Genomic DNA, 14,878 nt, shown 5'->3' with positions numbered 1-14,878 from the left:
TAAATGTTAATAATCACTCCAGTCTTTAAGCATGCTTTCCACTGTGTCTTTGTGTTGCTGCGTCTGTGTTGCTTGGCAACCATTCTGCTAAATGTCGCTGAAGAACTACATTGCTTGGCGGAAGAATGATTATTTGTTATCAATACATTATTGCATTTTTTTTGTTTCTGTGTGTTTATTTTATGAAACCTTGCCAGGTATATGTAATAACTGTTTTTATAAAAGCAATAAGCCCTGCGAGGCTGTGGTTCACAGTGATTTTTCAGCTAAGGGGTGTTGTTAGGCTAACAATGCTGCCTAACAAAGCCCACTGTCCAAAATGCTGCTACCAGGCTCTTAACATGATCCAACAGATTGTCACATATTTTGACCTCACTGCACTGGCTTCCTGTTAATTTAAGAATTCATTTTAAAATTTTGGTGCTCACTTATAGAACCCTTCATGGCCAGGCTCCACAGTATAGTATGGACCTTCTGCACCCCACACCATGAGCCAAGCTCTGAGGTCCTCTACCCAGGGTTTTCTAAGTGTACCTCAGACACGTGTCAAGACTCAGGGAGATTGTGCTTTCCAGTCGGCAGCCCCTAAACTTTTAAATACTCTCCCAATAAGCTTGAGGTCCTTGGACACTGTGGACTCTTTTAAAAAGCAGCTAAAAACCCATCTGTTCAGACAGGCATTTATATAGCATGTGGTATTTTATGTTTTAATTTGTCTCTTATGTCTGTTCCCCTTGTATATTTTATCTGGTGTCTGGTGTTTATTTATTTGATTTGATTTGATTCTATTTGATTTTATTTCTTTGAATGCGAAGCACTTTGTGACTCATGTCTGTGAAAGGTGCTGTATAAATAAACTTTGCTTGCTTGCTTGCAAACAGAAGCAATTTTTACAGTGAGGAGTTCTGTTGTTCCCATTTTACAGGGGGATTGTATAACTCAACAATATTCCTATTGGCAGGTGCAATCACTTAATTTTCATGAATTTGGCAGCTGTAGAGTTTTTGCTGTTCGGTTGGTTGGGTTTGCGGTCTAAGAAGGTGGAAGGCATAGGTTTAAGCACAGTTTAGGCTTATCATTTTACAGATTTTCCCTGACATCACTTGTTTCTTTCAAAGGAGCAGTTTACTGGTCATCTTGTGGCAAGAACAGACTAATGAAAAAACTGAGCCATCACTCATCCAGTAGATATTGTGATCCTCACTGTACCTGCTGGAAGTCCTTTTAGGCTTGAATATCATACTTTTATTCAAAGCACCATTATATGAATTTCTCATCCATCTTAATATGTATACTCTCTTTGCCTTTGTGTTCTTTGTTTGGCTTCATGTCATATATGACACCATAACACACACTAACTGCTCTCCAAAGGCTAAACTGGCAGTGGATGAAGTTGCTTCTCTGCGACGTGTTGAATCGAGTCAGGGTGCCAGCTGTAGTTGGTGTGTCACAAGCTGCAGGATCTTCGTGCTGACCTCGACACGGCCCGCCTCCCTGTTCCCTAATGTAATGTGACGAGGATGTGTCCACTCCCATAAATAAAGAATAGAGCTGGCAGCGCCATCTCTGTGTTTACATGGCGATTAGGTGTCGCCTTCCTTTGCTTTGATATTAATTAAAATGTAATGTGTTTTCATTTATTTTGCTCATCTGAGAGGCTGCCTCACAAATCATCAAATAGTAAACAGGAACTCATGAGCTGAGAGAAACAGCTTCACTGTGTGTGTGTGTGTGTGTGTGTGTGTGTGTGTGTGTGTGTGTGTTAGGAGAGAGACCAGGGAAATGTTTCCATTTACAAATTAATATTCTTTTTTTGATAAATGTGATACATTTTTAGATGTTTCTCTCAAGTAGAAATGTTGGTACATAGTTGGTATGTAGGCATATGTTTGTGGCCACTTTAAAGTCAGTGTAAAGCAATAATAAATATGTGTTCTGAGTTTGTCACACCACAGAAAAATGTGTTATTAACCACCCCAAAATCGCCAAGTGTATAAAGTTAGGTTTCAAAATCGTGGAAAAATAAGCAGTATTCTCTGCTCTGAAACACTGGGGGCGTGTCTACGTAATAGAACCACCATTTCGGACCACCCAAAAAATTCTGAACACCGAAATGGTGAAAAACAGTTTAACGCTCTAACTCCACAATTCAGTACTACATAGTTCACAGTTTCAAATGTTTTCAGCAATTATTTTCTAACATTATAATGTGTTTTTAAAAGAAAAATCAAATTTTCCTTCACATGGACTTTAAGAGGTATAATAATTAGAAAACTGATAAATTTGATGCAGTGGAATCAAACACAATAGCGTACTCAGAAGTTATAATATTCAGTTTTTGACAGTTGACACTGTTGGAGAGGCGTTAATTCAACTATGTCTGTTATTGAGGTTGTAGATAGATGGACAGATCAGTGAGCTAAATGCTAATATCAGCATGCTCACAATGACAATGCTAACATGATGATTAACGTAATTAACTAATTAATTGCATTGGAGTCGGTTTAAAGCCCAGAGTTGCTGCTTATGGTCAGCTCCATCTTTTCTGTTTGGAGCCAGGCGCTTTCAAATAAGAAGTGCAAGGTGTTGCCTTTCATGCTCTGGAAACACACCCCGCTACCTTGGATCCAAGCTAATGCTAGCTTACTGGGAGCACTGAGTGCTGCACACTAGGGCTAACGTTAGCTAGCCCAGGCCCAGGCTAGACTGGCAGGTATCATAATCAAGTAACATTAAACTTAGAGAAATATCACAACAATAGATGGACTCAGTGCAAGTCCCAGAGCCAGGGAGAGCAAGCAGGTGAGCCAACTGTCAATCATTGTTACAATAACTAATAATTTCCAAAATGACCACCAGCACACTTACTAGAGGACCTGAATTTAGTGACTGAGACCATAATGACTTGTTGGAGAAAATGATTGACTTAGTATTTCTAGAGAGAAGTTGACAAAATTTCAGTGGAAGTCAGTTGGAGCATCTAGTGGCCATCAGTAGCATTTTAAAGTACTTCCACATTGGCTTCAGCCTCAAACTACAGTAGTTGCCGCCATGTTCCATCTTAGTTTGCTAGTTAGCACTAAACACAAAGTACAACAGAGACCGGTGGGAATGTCATTAGCTTTGCAGGTACTTGGTCCAAAGTACAAACCAAAATATTGGATAAATCAGAATTTTGACCTGATGATGGTGCTAAATGAAAAGTCAGAGGATCACCACGATTTATCCTAAATGGGGACAAGAATATGTGCACCAAATTTCAGGGCAAGCCATTGAATAGTTGTTGAGATATTTCACTCAAAATCACAAATGTAAACCTCAGGTGGTGCTAGAGGAAAAGTCAGGGGAAAGTCATCAGGATTAATTTGTCTGGGAACCATTAATTCATGTACAAAATTTTGTGCAAATCCGTCTGGTAGATGTTAATGGGTTGAGGCTGAACACTACAAGTTTGAAAAAAAAAAAATCAAAAGTGTAGATTTTGAAAGAAGTGAGATTGCCAGACCTCTGTGGCCTGCTCTGCATCTCTACTAGCCTGTGACATGATCTCAGTGTCCTCGGTGGTAGCGATGGCCCTGAATAGGTAGATAGATAGTACAGTACACATATATGTACTGTATTTATTCATTTACAGTATGTATAGCCTACATATATTTACATAAAAATAAATCACTTAACTTAAGGCCCACTTACTAGATTTCTTTGGGAGTTTTCAGCACAATCGGATGGCCATAATCAACAGCTGGAGTTTGCTCAGTTGTCAAGGAGAGTGTGGTTGCTGTTAAACATGACAACCATGACAATTAAGTAAACTCCACCTGCTATTGAATGCCCCACTAAACCATCATTTCCAAGATCAAGAATGAACCTTCAAACGCATTATGTAAATATCCTCCATTTGTCATTTTTTTCTCTTTCCTGTTTTTTCACAATTTGTGTGTTTGATCTTTTTTCTTGTATCTCTGCTTTGTTTTAATGATGATTTATTCTTCCCTCATTTACCTTAATTTTACTGACTTGTGAAGCAAGAAAGTGCTAGATAAATTTAAAACGTTAATTACTGTGTATGTGTTATTAGATTTAAAAACTGTTAAAAATGACTCACAAAAAAAGCACAATCTTTCATGGATTCCTGGTGACTTGATATTTTTAACGGTGTACCGCACACGCCCAAAGTGTGTAAAAATGAATTACTTGAGCTTGATCAAATCTATCAGGCACTACCCAGGCATTTGCACATTGCCTAAACAGATAGATAGAATGCCCTTAAAAATACAGCCCAAAATCTGGGACTTTGCGGTGTCCTAATTGGTGATATTGGAGGCACTCCTTTCTCCCACATTGGGCAGTTCTCATCTGAGAATTTTTACTATCCATGCAGTTAACATCCTTTACACCCTCCATTTGACAATTTAGGCATTTTAGGAGAACTTTGGGTTAACTTGTGTCATGAAACAAATGACCATACATTTTATATTGCAGATTTTAGATGAACTGTTACACTTCACATCACAATGGAAAATAAAACAATGAAATCACACAAACAAAAGCCAAGATGTTGTTTACTGCTCAATTGTGAAATCAAACACAGAACAGAGTAGCCAGTAAATGACTGTGCAGTCAACCTCTTCCAGTTCCAAAGGCATATTTTCTTAAACATATTTAAAAACCACAAACAGTTGGATGAGTCCAACCAAATGGACCATATCTATCTGTTTGTCAATAGCAGACACCTCCACAACTGCCAACAGGCTTTAACAGCATCCAGCAGCTCCATCACCTACAAGTCATCTTCTCCTCATATCCTGCCAGAACCATATGTGAGCCTGACAACTTCACTGGTGGATGTTGGTGTCCTACAACTTTCATCAAGATGTTTTCATCTTTACAGTAGCCATGTGGATGCAATGAGATGAAACCCGAGGCGGAGCAGCTGTAAAGGCAGGTGTTGGCCAACATGGAGGATGCTGCCTATTTGACTGGACATGCCATACTTTCCTTCAGTCAGCTGTTGGAGAACATCTGGGCCTCGCTGGTTGATTCTTTGCGATGACTTGAGTAGTATGTGCTGGACCGCTGTGACATGTTGGACGGGTGCGCGATGACAGAGGCATCTGTGTGATTGGGAGAACAACAAGCCCCGTTAAATATTCCTACAAGCGTTTGTCCAGCACAGGTTTTGAAGGTTGATACTGCAACTGCTGATTGTTGATGCAGTGTTTTGTACTAATAGCCAGATATTTGAATTCATTTTAAAGCTATGTTTGAATTAAATGAGTGCTAATCTAGCACCTGCAGGACATACTGTAAGGGTTTTATGGGTGAGTTTTGTTTAGTTTAGTTTATCAAGATTAATATCCCACTGGCAGACATTACATTATTTCTGTTTTATTTCTAGATACATTTCTCTGTATTGTATACTATATAGGCTATATGCATCTTTTAAATATTTGTGGTCAAATATATTGATATTAAATGGATTTTTTTTTCCAAAAATCCTTGAACTGGAGCCACATGGCCAAAAGTATGTGGACACTCAAACGTTACAACCACACTAGATTGTTGAGCATGTCATTCTGAATACATGGATTCATCTGCTGCTGTAAGGGTTTTTTTTACCAGAGTTTGGAACCTGGCTGCAGGGATTTGCTCCCATTCAGCCACAACAGCATTAGTGAAGCTGGCCGTGAATGTTGCCAAGGAGTCAGAAGCACGCTATTACTTATTAACATAGTGTATGGTTTAGCATCTTTATTAGAGCTAAGGGAATTTTTCGTTTATGTCATGAAGATTGTGGACAGCATCAAAGCTGAGATAGGTGAAGTCAGGTAGGTTTAACTTCTACTTCATGACTGAATAGGATGAAAATCATGTGTTGACTGGCCATGCCCAATTTGGACTGGCCAAAATTGCTGTCTTTAAAACATTACTGTAGTGTGTCTTTCACTAGCACAGAATTTTGGAGGAGAGAAAGAAAGACCAAAAAGTTTTTATCCAGGCAGATCTCCAATCGAACAGGCTACATATAATGTAATGTGAGGGATAAAAATATCGTGGATAAAATCTTTTATCAAAGTATATGAACATCTGATATTGTAAATATTGTGGAAATTCAGTGGAGACATTTTTTGAATAAGATAACAAAATAGCAAATCCTGTAAATCCAATATTGACATAAAACTGTTTTGCTTATTGCATCATGTGCATACATGCACAAATACAGAATTAAAGGTATCCATCTTGGTACAAATAGTATAGTAAACTCTAACTCTCTTTCTGTTGTATGATCCTCTGTCATCTGATGTTATATATCGTCAGATTGCCTAATCTTATGCAAGAGCGGCAGCACATTACGGCTTCCTGTCTTCCGACTTGTTTAAGCAGAAAGATGAGAGATATGAGTCATCAGTAGGTATGCAGTTATCAGTAATATTACAAGAAATCACCAGTAACAGTATTCCATAATAGTTCCCGTCAAGGCAGAATCACGTGGCCTGTAAAGCAGCATTTAAACCATTATGCAATACTTAATTACATGAGAGAATCACAGAAATGTTTTTCTTCACTGTCTTCTTCAAGGAAGCATTCGAGAAAAACAGTTGAGGCCATATCTGGTTATCAGTCAGTCCACTGTATGGGTCTAGAAGTGCAGACAAAAAAGCATGTATTTCATCATACTTGTAGACTTGATGAATTGTGGATTTGGACCAGCCGAGGCCCTCAGAACTCCACATGTATGTGCCCGTTAAGTCCATTAGTCTGTAAGTGTCGGTCCTCCACACCTACATTTAGATTAAGTCAATGAACGTACCTGAGCAAAGAGCAGCCATGTATGTAAATTTCCTTTGTGTTGCCTTGCGTTTATGTCCTGATGATGATGAATATACAGTAAACATACACTGAAGTGCCCATTACATCTCCTATTGTATTATATAACATTATACACTAATCAGCTAGTGCTTGGATATTTACAGATATGCAGGTTGGACAAAGACAAGGTTTCAAGAGACAATATTGCTCCCTTTTCATTAGACAAAACACCTATTGGAGAAATAAGATAAAGCTTCAGCTTTTAGTGCTTCTCCCCTGATGACAAAGCACGTATCAGAATATGCAGGTAAATTTATCGGGGGCAGCCAGTCGTACAGTCGTCACCCCCGTCGTGTAATGAAGTGAATATACAAGCCGAGTGGTCAGAGAGGCCCGGGCTAGTTAATGACAGCCGATATCTCCGAGCCGAGGTACGAGGAAGGCTTGAAATATTTGCTCAGGAGACTCGCCAGGGGTTTCAATCTCACCACAAATCCATTTATATGTTTGCCCGCTGATTTATGGCCTTATTTTAACTGTCTTCTACATGCAAATTCGCGGCGACCGCTAAAGAAATATACATAATGTGATTCTCAGGGTCATCCCTCCAGCCTGTCAAGTTGAGGAGGTAGGTGGTATGTGTGGAAGCGGGGTTCGGGGAATGGAGGGGGGTGTGGGGGTCGAAGGGATTCAGGGAATTATACTTTCCAGGGGGGGTGAAGGCGCAAGGTGGCCGTGCACGTGGTCCAGCTGCCTGGCCCTCATCTGAATAAAGCACCCATTAGGCCTCAGGCAGATATTCATCATCCCCATCCTCACCACTATCATTACCCACACATACAGACTCCCACCAGTCATAAGGTGTGTGATCCATTGGTGCTGATAGTAAAGCATCAGGGAGACTGTAATTTAATTAAATTTGAAAATGTGCGACGGTTTCTATAAATGTATACTTATCCGAAGCTTAGCGCGGCTAATAAGTAACTATTTGATTATCTCTATTTCTGTTCGATGTAATTAGGAGTCTATCATGTCTAATTTAGAATGAAATTGATTGCAGCTTAAATGCCTGATCCAGACATTTCTCCTTGTCCAGCTGCACACTGGAGGTCTTCCTGTCCCCCCTTGTCTCACACAGGAGATACTGATTTGAAAATGATTCCAGGGCAGGCAATTATTATCATATATTCTGACACGTGAAGAACAACTTTATTAAAGATATCTGTCATGGTGGGTCTCTCCACCAGTCTCTCTGCATGGACATGACAAAGTTTCATCAATTAAGGTGCAGCAATTGCATTAGCCAGGGTATTAGACTGCCTTTACATTTTCTCTCACATTATTTCACACATTTTTCATGTGGCGGTATATGTTAATAAGGACGCTCCAGCGGGGCTACTGTCGCTCTGGTGAAAAGTGCTGAAAGTCTGTCTTCAACATGTCATCTCCCTCTGCAGATGGAAGAGTGGACAGCTGCTATTTAGCACGTGGCACTTGGAGATGTGTTACCTAGATACAATATTAAACTTGATTAAAAACACAATACCTTTTGCATACATCTGTGAATCTGAATTCTTGGTTTCAGCTACAAAAGAATGACTTTTTCTTCTGTTAAACTATTGTATCATAACTTAAATCCACCTTAACTGTATCAACACACCCTCGACAGTATAGCTCTAAAATTCAGGCTGGCAAAAACAACCTATAGTTATGTTTACACCATCTAGCGGCTGTAGTAATGCACTCCGGCTTTCCAAAATTGGTACAAATCACAAACCACGACATAAAAAAAAAATGTCCCGACTTGCGATTGGAAACATGACACTCGCGGCAAACAGTGGTCTCCTTCAGCAAAGTCCACTTTTTGCCTTCTAGCTATCTAGCAATCCACCCAACCCGCCTCCTCCTAACAAGGCAAATATCATCTTATCAAGTCACCTCATACTGACATCATCTGAACTGTGTCACTTCCCCGGGTCATAATTACTACAGCCGCTAGATGGTGTAAACGTAACTAAAGGTCCTTTTTACTGGCCTGAATTTTAGATCTATACTGCTGTTTTTCTTGTGAGGACGGGCTGAACTGTATATGCCACTGTATTCCTATGGACAGTGATGAGGATAAAGGATTGCTTAAACATTACTTACTTCTTGTGGTTAATAGTACTGTGTCTTGTTGTGTCAAAGCTTAAATTTTGGTCACTTTCTCAGCATTGTGTTGTGCTTGTCATATCGCTTTTGAAAACAAATGCAAAAAGTGGAAAATAAGTTAAAAACACAATCTAGCAAGTTTGAATGAGAGTAAGTCTGATTTCCACACTGTACTGTACCCAAATAGTGGAAATAAGTTAATTTATGTACATACTGTCCTGAAGTACAATTTGAGGTACTTCATCTTTACTTGAGTATTTGTATTTGATGCTACTTTATTATTAAGTATATTTTAACTATGCATAGCATAGCATAGCATAAGCATATGTTTCTGACAATACTTCTGTACTTCAGATTTTGAATGCAGGACTTTCCCCTGTAATGTTAACACATCTACTGTGGTATCACTTTTACTAAGGGTAACTAAAAATGTGTCTTCTACCACTGCTTTCAGGTAAAGCAGGTAAAGATCTAAGCCTGGATGGAGGCACGTGCATGGATTCCCAAGTTTTACAAGGACCTTCTCAATAACAGTATTTCATTAGAAGCAACAAAGACGACGGTAAATGATGCATGGGGCCAGTGGGCCAGAGATTTGTCACTGAAAACAACTGATTTCTGTGGCTGGAAATGTGGAGCATTTGTGGAGCAGTGAGACTGAACCAAAACTTTAAAGTTGCATGGGGGGGGGGGAAGTAAAACAATGAGCTGAGAGCTAAAAGCTCATTCCATTGCTCATTACACAAAAAAGTTGAAGAGAGTTGAAAAAGAGTTGGTGATAATTCAAAGTGGTTTGGTCACTATGAGCAGCACCTTTTACATCATACAAAGCAATTTGACCCACTGTTCATAAAAAAATATTAAAGTGCAGCTTTAAGTAAAAATTTGGAATTTAGGCCTCTTATGTGACATATTTTTACATGATGGTTTTATTACTTACTTTAAGGATATGAATACTTCAACCACTGCTGCACCCTTACACTATACTATAAAGTAATGTTTGGTACAAGAAAAAGAGGAAAAGAAGAAAAATAATTGAATTGAAAAGAAATAGAAACAGAAAACTGTATATAGTTTACAGTTTGGACTGTATAATGTAACTAATTACTGTACTGAAAGTAAGGAAGCACATTATTTAAACCATTTCAACAAACATTTTTATGGTATTTTATGGGTCATTTATACAGTATAAACTCAATATATTTGTAATATAGGATCTTGGAATTGCAGTTTAATCCTCAGTATCTGAAGAGGATTTTTCTTTTGTTTATAAGTACAAATAGATTTCTCTATCCATTGCTTTATCCAGCCAAGCCAAGTCATCCAGATATGGCTCATTTACATGCAAAATCTCAAAGCAAATCTCTGTTTTTAGCCCATTCCCATTCCCTTTGAGAAATTAACCATTCTATTCACTGCATAAATTTTCAGGTTTTGCCCGTGCGACACTCAGGGGTGTTGAATTTTTTATAGCAAAAAACGGTCTAATAATTGTTGAACAGATGTAAGTGTTGGAGAGTGGGCTCCGTCAGAGCTCATAAAATGGAATTAGCATGTTAACCCTGGCTATGCCTGGGAATGGAGAGGGAGGGGCAATGGCAGCATGGAGAAAAAGCGGAGGGAGATGTAGTGACTGAAATGGACTCCTTGGCTGGGATTAATAAGGCGGACTGGTGCGCTGGGTGGCCTAGGAGGCGAGCAGTCATGGGAGCCAGGAATTGGAATGGGATCTACATGATATCCCATAAGCGCTGAACATACATGTGCTCTGTATGTATGATAATATTCATCCTTTTCTCCATGCATGTAATGATCTCAGCCTTCCCTGTCACCCACGAGTATCACGGCTAGATTTTGGTGAAAGAAGACCTTCAGAGGAAGTATGTGACACTAGTTCTAACAGGCAAAAAAAGATGACAAAAAATAGAAAACGACAAGACTAATACTGTCATGGTAGATATTGGTCTCCTCTAACATGTACATGAGTAGCCCTGATTTAAGAACATCTTGCAGAATCTGGACATTTCAGTCTCTCAGCAGCTCATGAAATCTATTATGGGAATAATCTGCAAGATACAAACTTCTCAGATTGTAAGTAATCTCAGCAGCAGCAAGGAAACCAAAATATATGGTTTCATCATACCAAGAAAGGTCTCTTCCATTGTAGTCAATACAGACAAAATAATCAAAGATGATGAGGATATCTTTATCACTCACTGACTGTAGTGGTCTCACAACCCAACAGCCTGATAGAAGCATCGATAGTGGATGGTTCTGCAATATTCAATGTTTTTAAAATTGTCACTTTCTAAAAATTCTGTGCATGGCAACATATGGTGTTAAGTTTAAGGAAAGATCTTGGTTATGGCAAATAAACTAAGTTAATGTTGGGGTTAGGTAACGTAAACACGTGGTTGAGGTTGGGGGAAAAGTCATACAGTCAATAAAAAGTCAAATGTTAATTGCAAACTCCAGCTCCTGCACCAAAGTGCTATGTTACATCCATTATAATGGAGGACACCTTTTGGTCAGACTAAATGTTGTTTGTTACTTTGCACCTGCCTGACATAATTTTTTCCAACCTTACAAGTCAATCTAGACCTTTCTTGATCAGACTAATTATGTTTAGCTATCCATATTATTTAACACATGCCTGATATGAGATTTTCCATCTTAAAAGTTGCTATGAAGATTGTCTACTAGCCATTGAGTTTGTATTTTACATTCACAGCAAATTTCACGAGCTGCTGAATGACTAAAACGTCTGGGTTTTAAGTGATGGCCATTCAGAACTGTCATATGCAGAATGATGGTCCTAGATCAGTTTAGCAGATCACGCAACTTTAAATGCATGTCTTGCAACACCATGGTACCCAAAGAACCCCGAAGTACAAAACCACATTCAAAAACAACTGACTAACTGATCAGTGAGATCAAAGTTAACTCTAAGACTTTGGGCATTTCACTTTCTTTCACCCTCGTGTCGAGATGTACTGCGGGAGATATGTTATTTTCTGTTTTTCACAGCATCTGTGCTGGTCGCTGGTACTTAAATAAACAAGTGTCTGTGGCTTGAAAATGGATGGTGTTTACAGCCTTTTGAAGTGGATACTGCTGAGTCTCTGGCGTGTAACTGGCATCACTCGACTTGTTTGATCTGGTCCATCTTGCAGTCCCCGGCTGGCTGAATAATTTAACACTGACCCACGCTAGAGCGGACGGGCCTGAAGTTTGACCTCAAGATTTGTTTTAACTGCGAGGGCTCAAAGTAAATGCTGCGCAGCTCCCGGCATGGCATGGAAACTTGTGTGTCTCTCATGTTTATGTCATGCTGAACATAACCCCCTTTTCAACCCTCTTGCCTCCTCTCACTTGCCCCACAATCTCAGATTCTTGATCTCCTCTGCTGGCCTGTTGTCGGTCTCCTGACGCCTTTCATGCATCATATTTTGCTGCATTTGTTTGATTTCACCTCATTGTTGGGCTAATTGAACATCTTTTGCTAACAGCTCTGGCCTCGCCAAAGGAATACTTCTCCAAATTGATCACATCCATTCACATTCCCACGTACTTCTTCTTCTCTGAACAATTACAGCACCATTTATTCCAGGCCACTGAAAGGCCTCCTGTACCTTGATGAAGCCCTTTAATAAAAGCCCATTAATACTTTGCATAGTCATATGATATAAATTCACTAGCTGTTAATTACATGTGCCTGTGAATAATTTACAGTCTGAAAATAAATTGATAGTACAGCGGTCCGTCGGAGCTGCACAGAGAGACAGGAGGCCTCTTTGATGCAAATGGTGTGTGTGTTGTGTTTGCGCCTCCCACAGAATACACAATCACCTCTGATGAGGCTAATCATCCCCCTTGTGCTGCTGTATTAGAAGAGGGCCATCAAGAGCTAACTGATCCACTGTAACCCGTGTATGCAGCTGCGTAGTGACATCATATCAATATTTAAAATCTTTCTGATGCATGTATTCCGGCTTGTCCGACTTCATTAAGGCCATTCCTCATCCCTCAGGCTGGGACACGTTCCCTCCGGAGCACTAAGATGAAGGCTGGGAAGAGATGCCACCGCTCCTTGCAAGATTCTCATGTCTGTGCTCCCCTGCTAATATCTGTGTCCATTATGAGGAAGAGAGCACCACAAAGTGTACATGTCCTGGGTATAACTGAAGCTTTAACAAACACATGCAAAAACACATGCATGGTACTCCTTTGCAATGGCGTTCACACTGAGGACATGTGTCTGTTCATCTGTCTTCATACTTAAGACCTATTTTTGGACGTAACTTATATTACAACTACCTCGGTTATAACTAAACAGACTTATTTTGTGAAAGAAACAAATTGAGCCATATTACATGTTGTGGATGTTATTCAAGTTTAAGATTATACCATAGTCTAATACTAATACTAATACTAAATACTAATTTCTGATTGGCTGGTAATAAAAATTTTTGGGACAAACTAGAGATAACTTTAAAACTGGCTGTTGAATTGCAAACAGGTAAATTATTACACTTTATATTTTGAATTTTTAGTCCATGAAGGGTTTACAATTATTTATGTACGTATGTTCTTTCATCATAAGGAGTTATACAGCAGCATGTCAGCATAAAGGTGATTTCTTAGGCACTTAATTGTTTCTCCTTATAGCAAGTCAGAAAAGTTAAATCTGCATTTTTTAAAAATTTTTTTAATGTTTGGCCACCTGGAAGTGTAAACACAACATTATCACTTTATAAAGTTGTTATAGCAAATATGTTATGATGTCAGCAAACAGTTGCCTATATTGACATATCCAGCAGACACTGAACAACATTAGCATTTATTCATTTAGAGTCATCCAATGAGTCCAAAGAGTCCAATGTTTGCTCGTCTTTTAGCTTTGTTTTGGTCTTTACCTGCTAAATACTAGGTAGTGTACAGTGAGATTTATCAGAGCTGAAAATAGATGCCTCATGCTGGTGAAAATGAGAATGATTAGAATTGTTTGCTAGCAAGTCAAAATATTGAGCTAAAAGCAGCTAAAAAGCTCTGCAGAACCGTAGAGTTCTTTGATGATTAACAAACTTGCATCTTCTGCATTTCAAATGACTGATTTCACATTACATGTAGAAATTTTATATGCAATTTTGATAAGTGCAGCTATCTGGCTTATGTTATTATCATGGTTAAATTATAACTATTACTATAAGTAACTATAAAGTGTAAATTTGAAGCCTGGTCATCAGGGTTTAAAGTAAATCTATCCATGTGATTTTCTTTACTGCTGTCTCATTAAACAGGACATATTCTGCACATTTTCAGGTCTATATTTATATTCTGGGGCTTACTGGAATATCTTTGCATGATCGACAGTTTAAAAAACTCCTTATTTATCTTATACTGACCCTTTATGCAGCCCCTCAGTTCAGCCTCTGTCTGAAACAGGCCTTTTTAGCTTCTGTCCCTTTAAAGCCCCCCTCCCAATGAGCTCTCTGTTCTGATTGGCCAGCTTCCAGAAGCTGTCCCTCTGCAGATTTCTGGCAGTTCTAGGAACACGTTTAACAAACAGTAGTAGTAGGATTTCACTTCAAAATGTCAACTTCTCAAATATATCTGTACATGTTTAAGCCCTGATTCGAAATATGAGTGTGGACAACGTGAACAACACATTGGAAAAACTTAGCAACAACTTTAGCAACAAAGGCTATGGAATGGATGGCCATTTGTGGGTGTGCAAGAACAATCTGACATCATCATGAGCATGAAGTAGAGGTAACGTTGCAAATGAAGCGCTCAGTGTAGGTTGAAGCCCTGGCTTTTGATATGCAGGGAACATTTTTACAGAAAATCACAAAAAGTCCCCTTTACAACGTCAAATACTGTTTCCAGCCTTGTTTCTTCACCTACACATACACAT

The 14,878-nt window shown here is 39.1% G+C and overlaps 1 long non-coding RNA gene across 2 annotated transcripts; it reads right to left on the bottom strand.

Moving 5' to 3' along the window:
- Positions 1 to 4,546: 4,546 nt before the first annotated feature.
- Positions 4,547 to 14,391, bottom strand: LOC121880994. Of its 2 annotated transcripts, none has more exons than XR_006091681.1 (2): positions 14,367 to 14,391; positions 4,547 to 5,114 (listed from the first exon to the last, which is right to left on the bottom strand). It is a non-coding gene; the product is annotated as an uncharacterized LOC121880994 (long non-coding RNA). The 2 variants fall into 2 exon arrangements; XR_006091682.1 differs by lacking the exon at positions 14,367 to 14,391 and adding an exon at positions 6,812 to 7,422.
- Positions 14,392 to 14,878: the final 487 nt, after the last annotated feature.

Source organism: Thunnus maccoyii, chromosome 16, assembly GCF_910596095.1.
Source record: "Thunnus maccoyii chromosome 16, fThuMac1.1, whole genome shotgun sequence".
NCBI classification, from domain to species: Eukaryota; Metazoa; Chordata; class Actinopteri; order Scombriformes; family Scombridae; genus Thunnus; species Thunnus maccoyii.
This window is presented reverse-complemented; position numbering and strand designations above follow the sequence as displayed.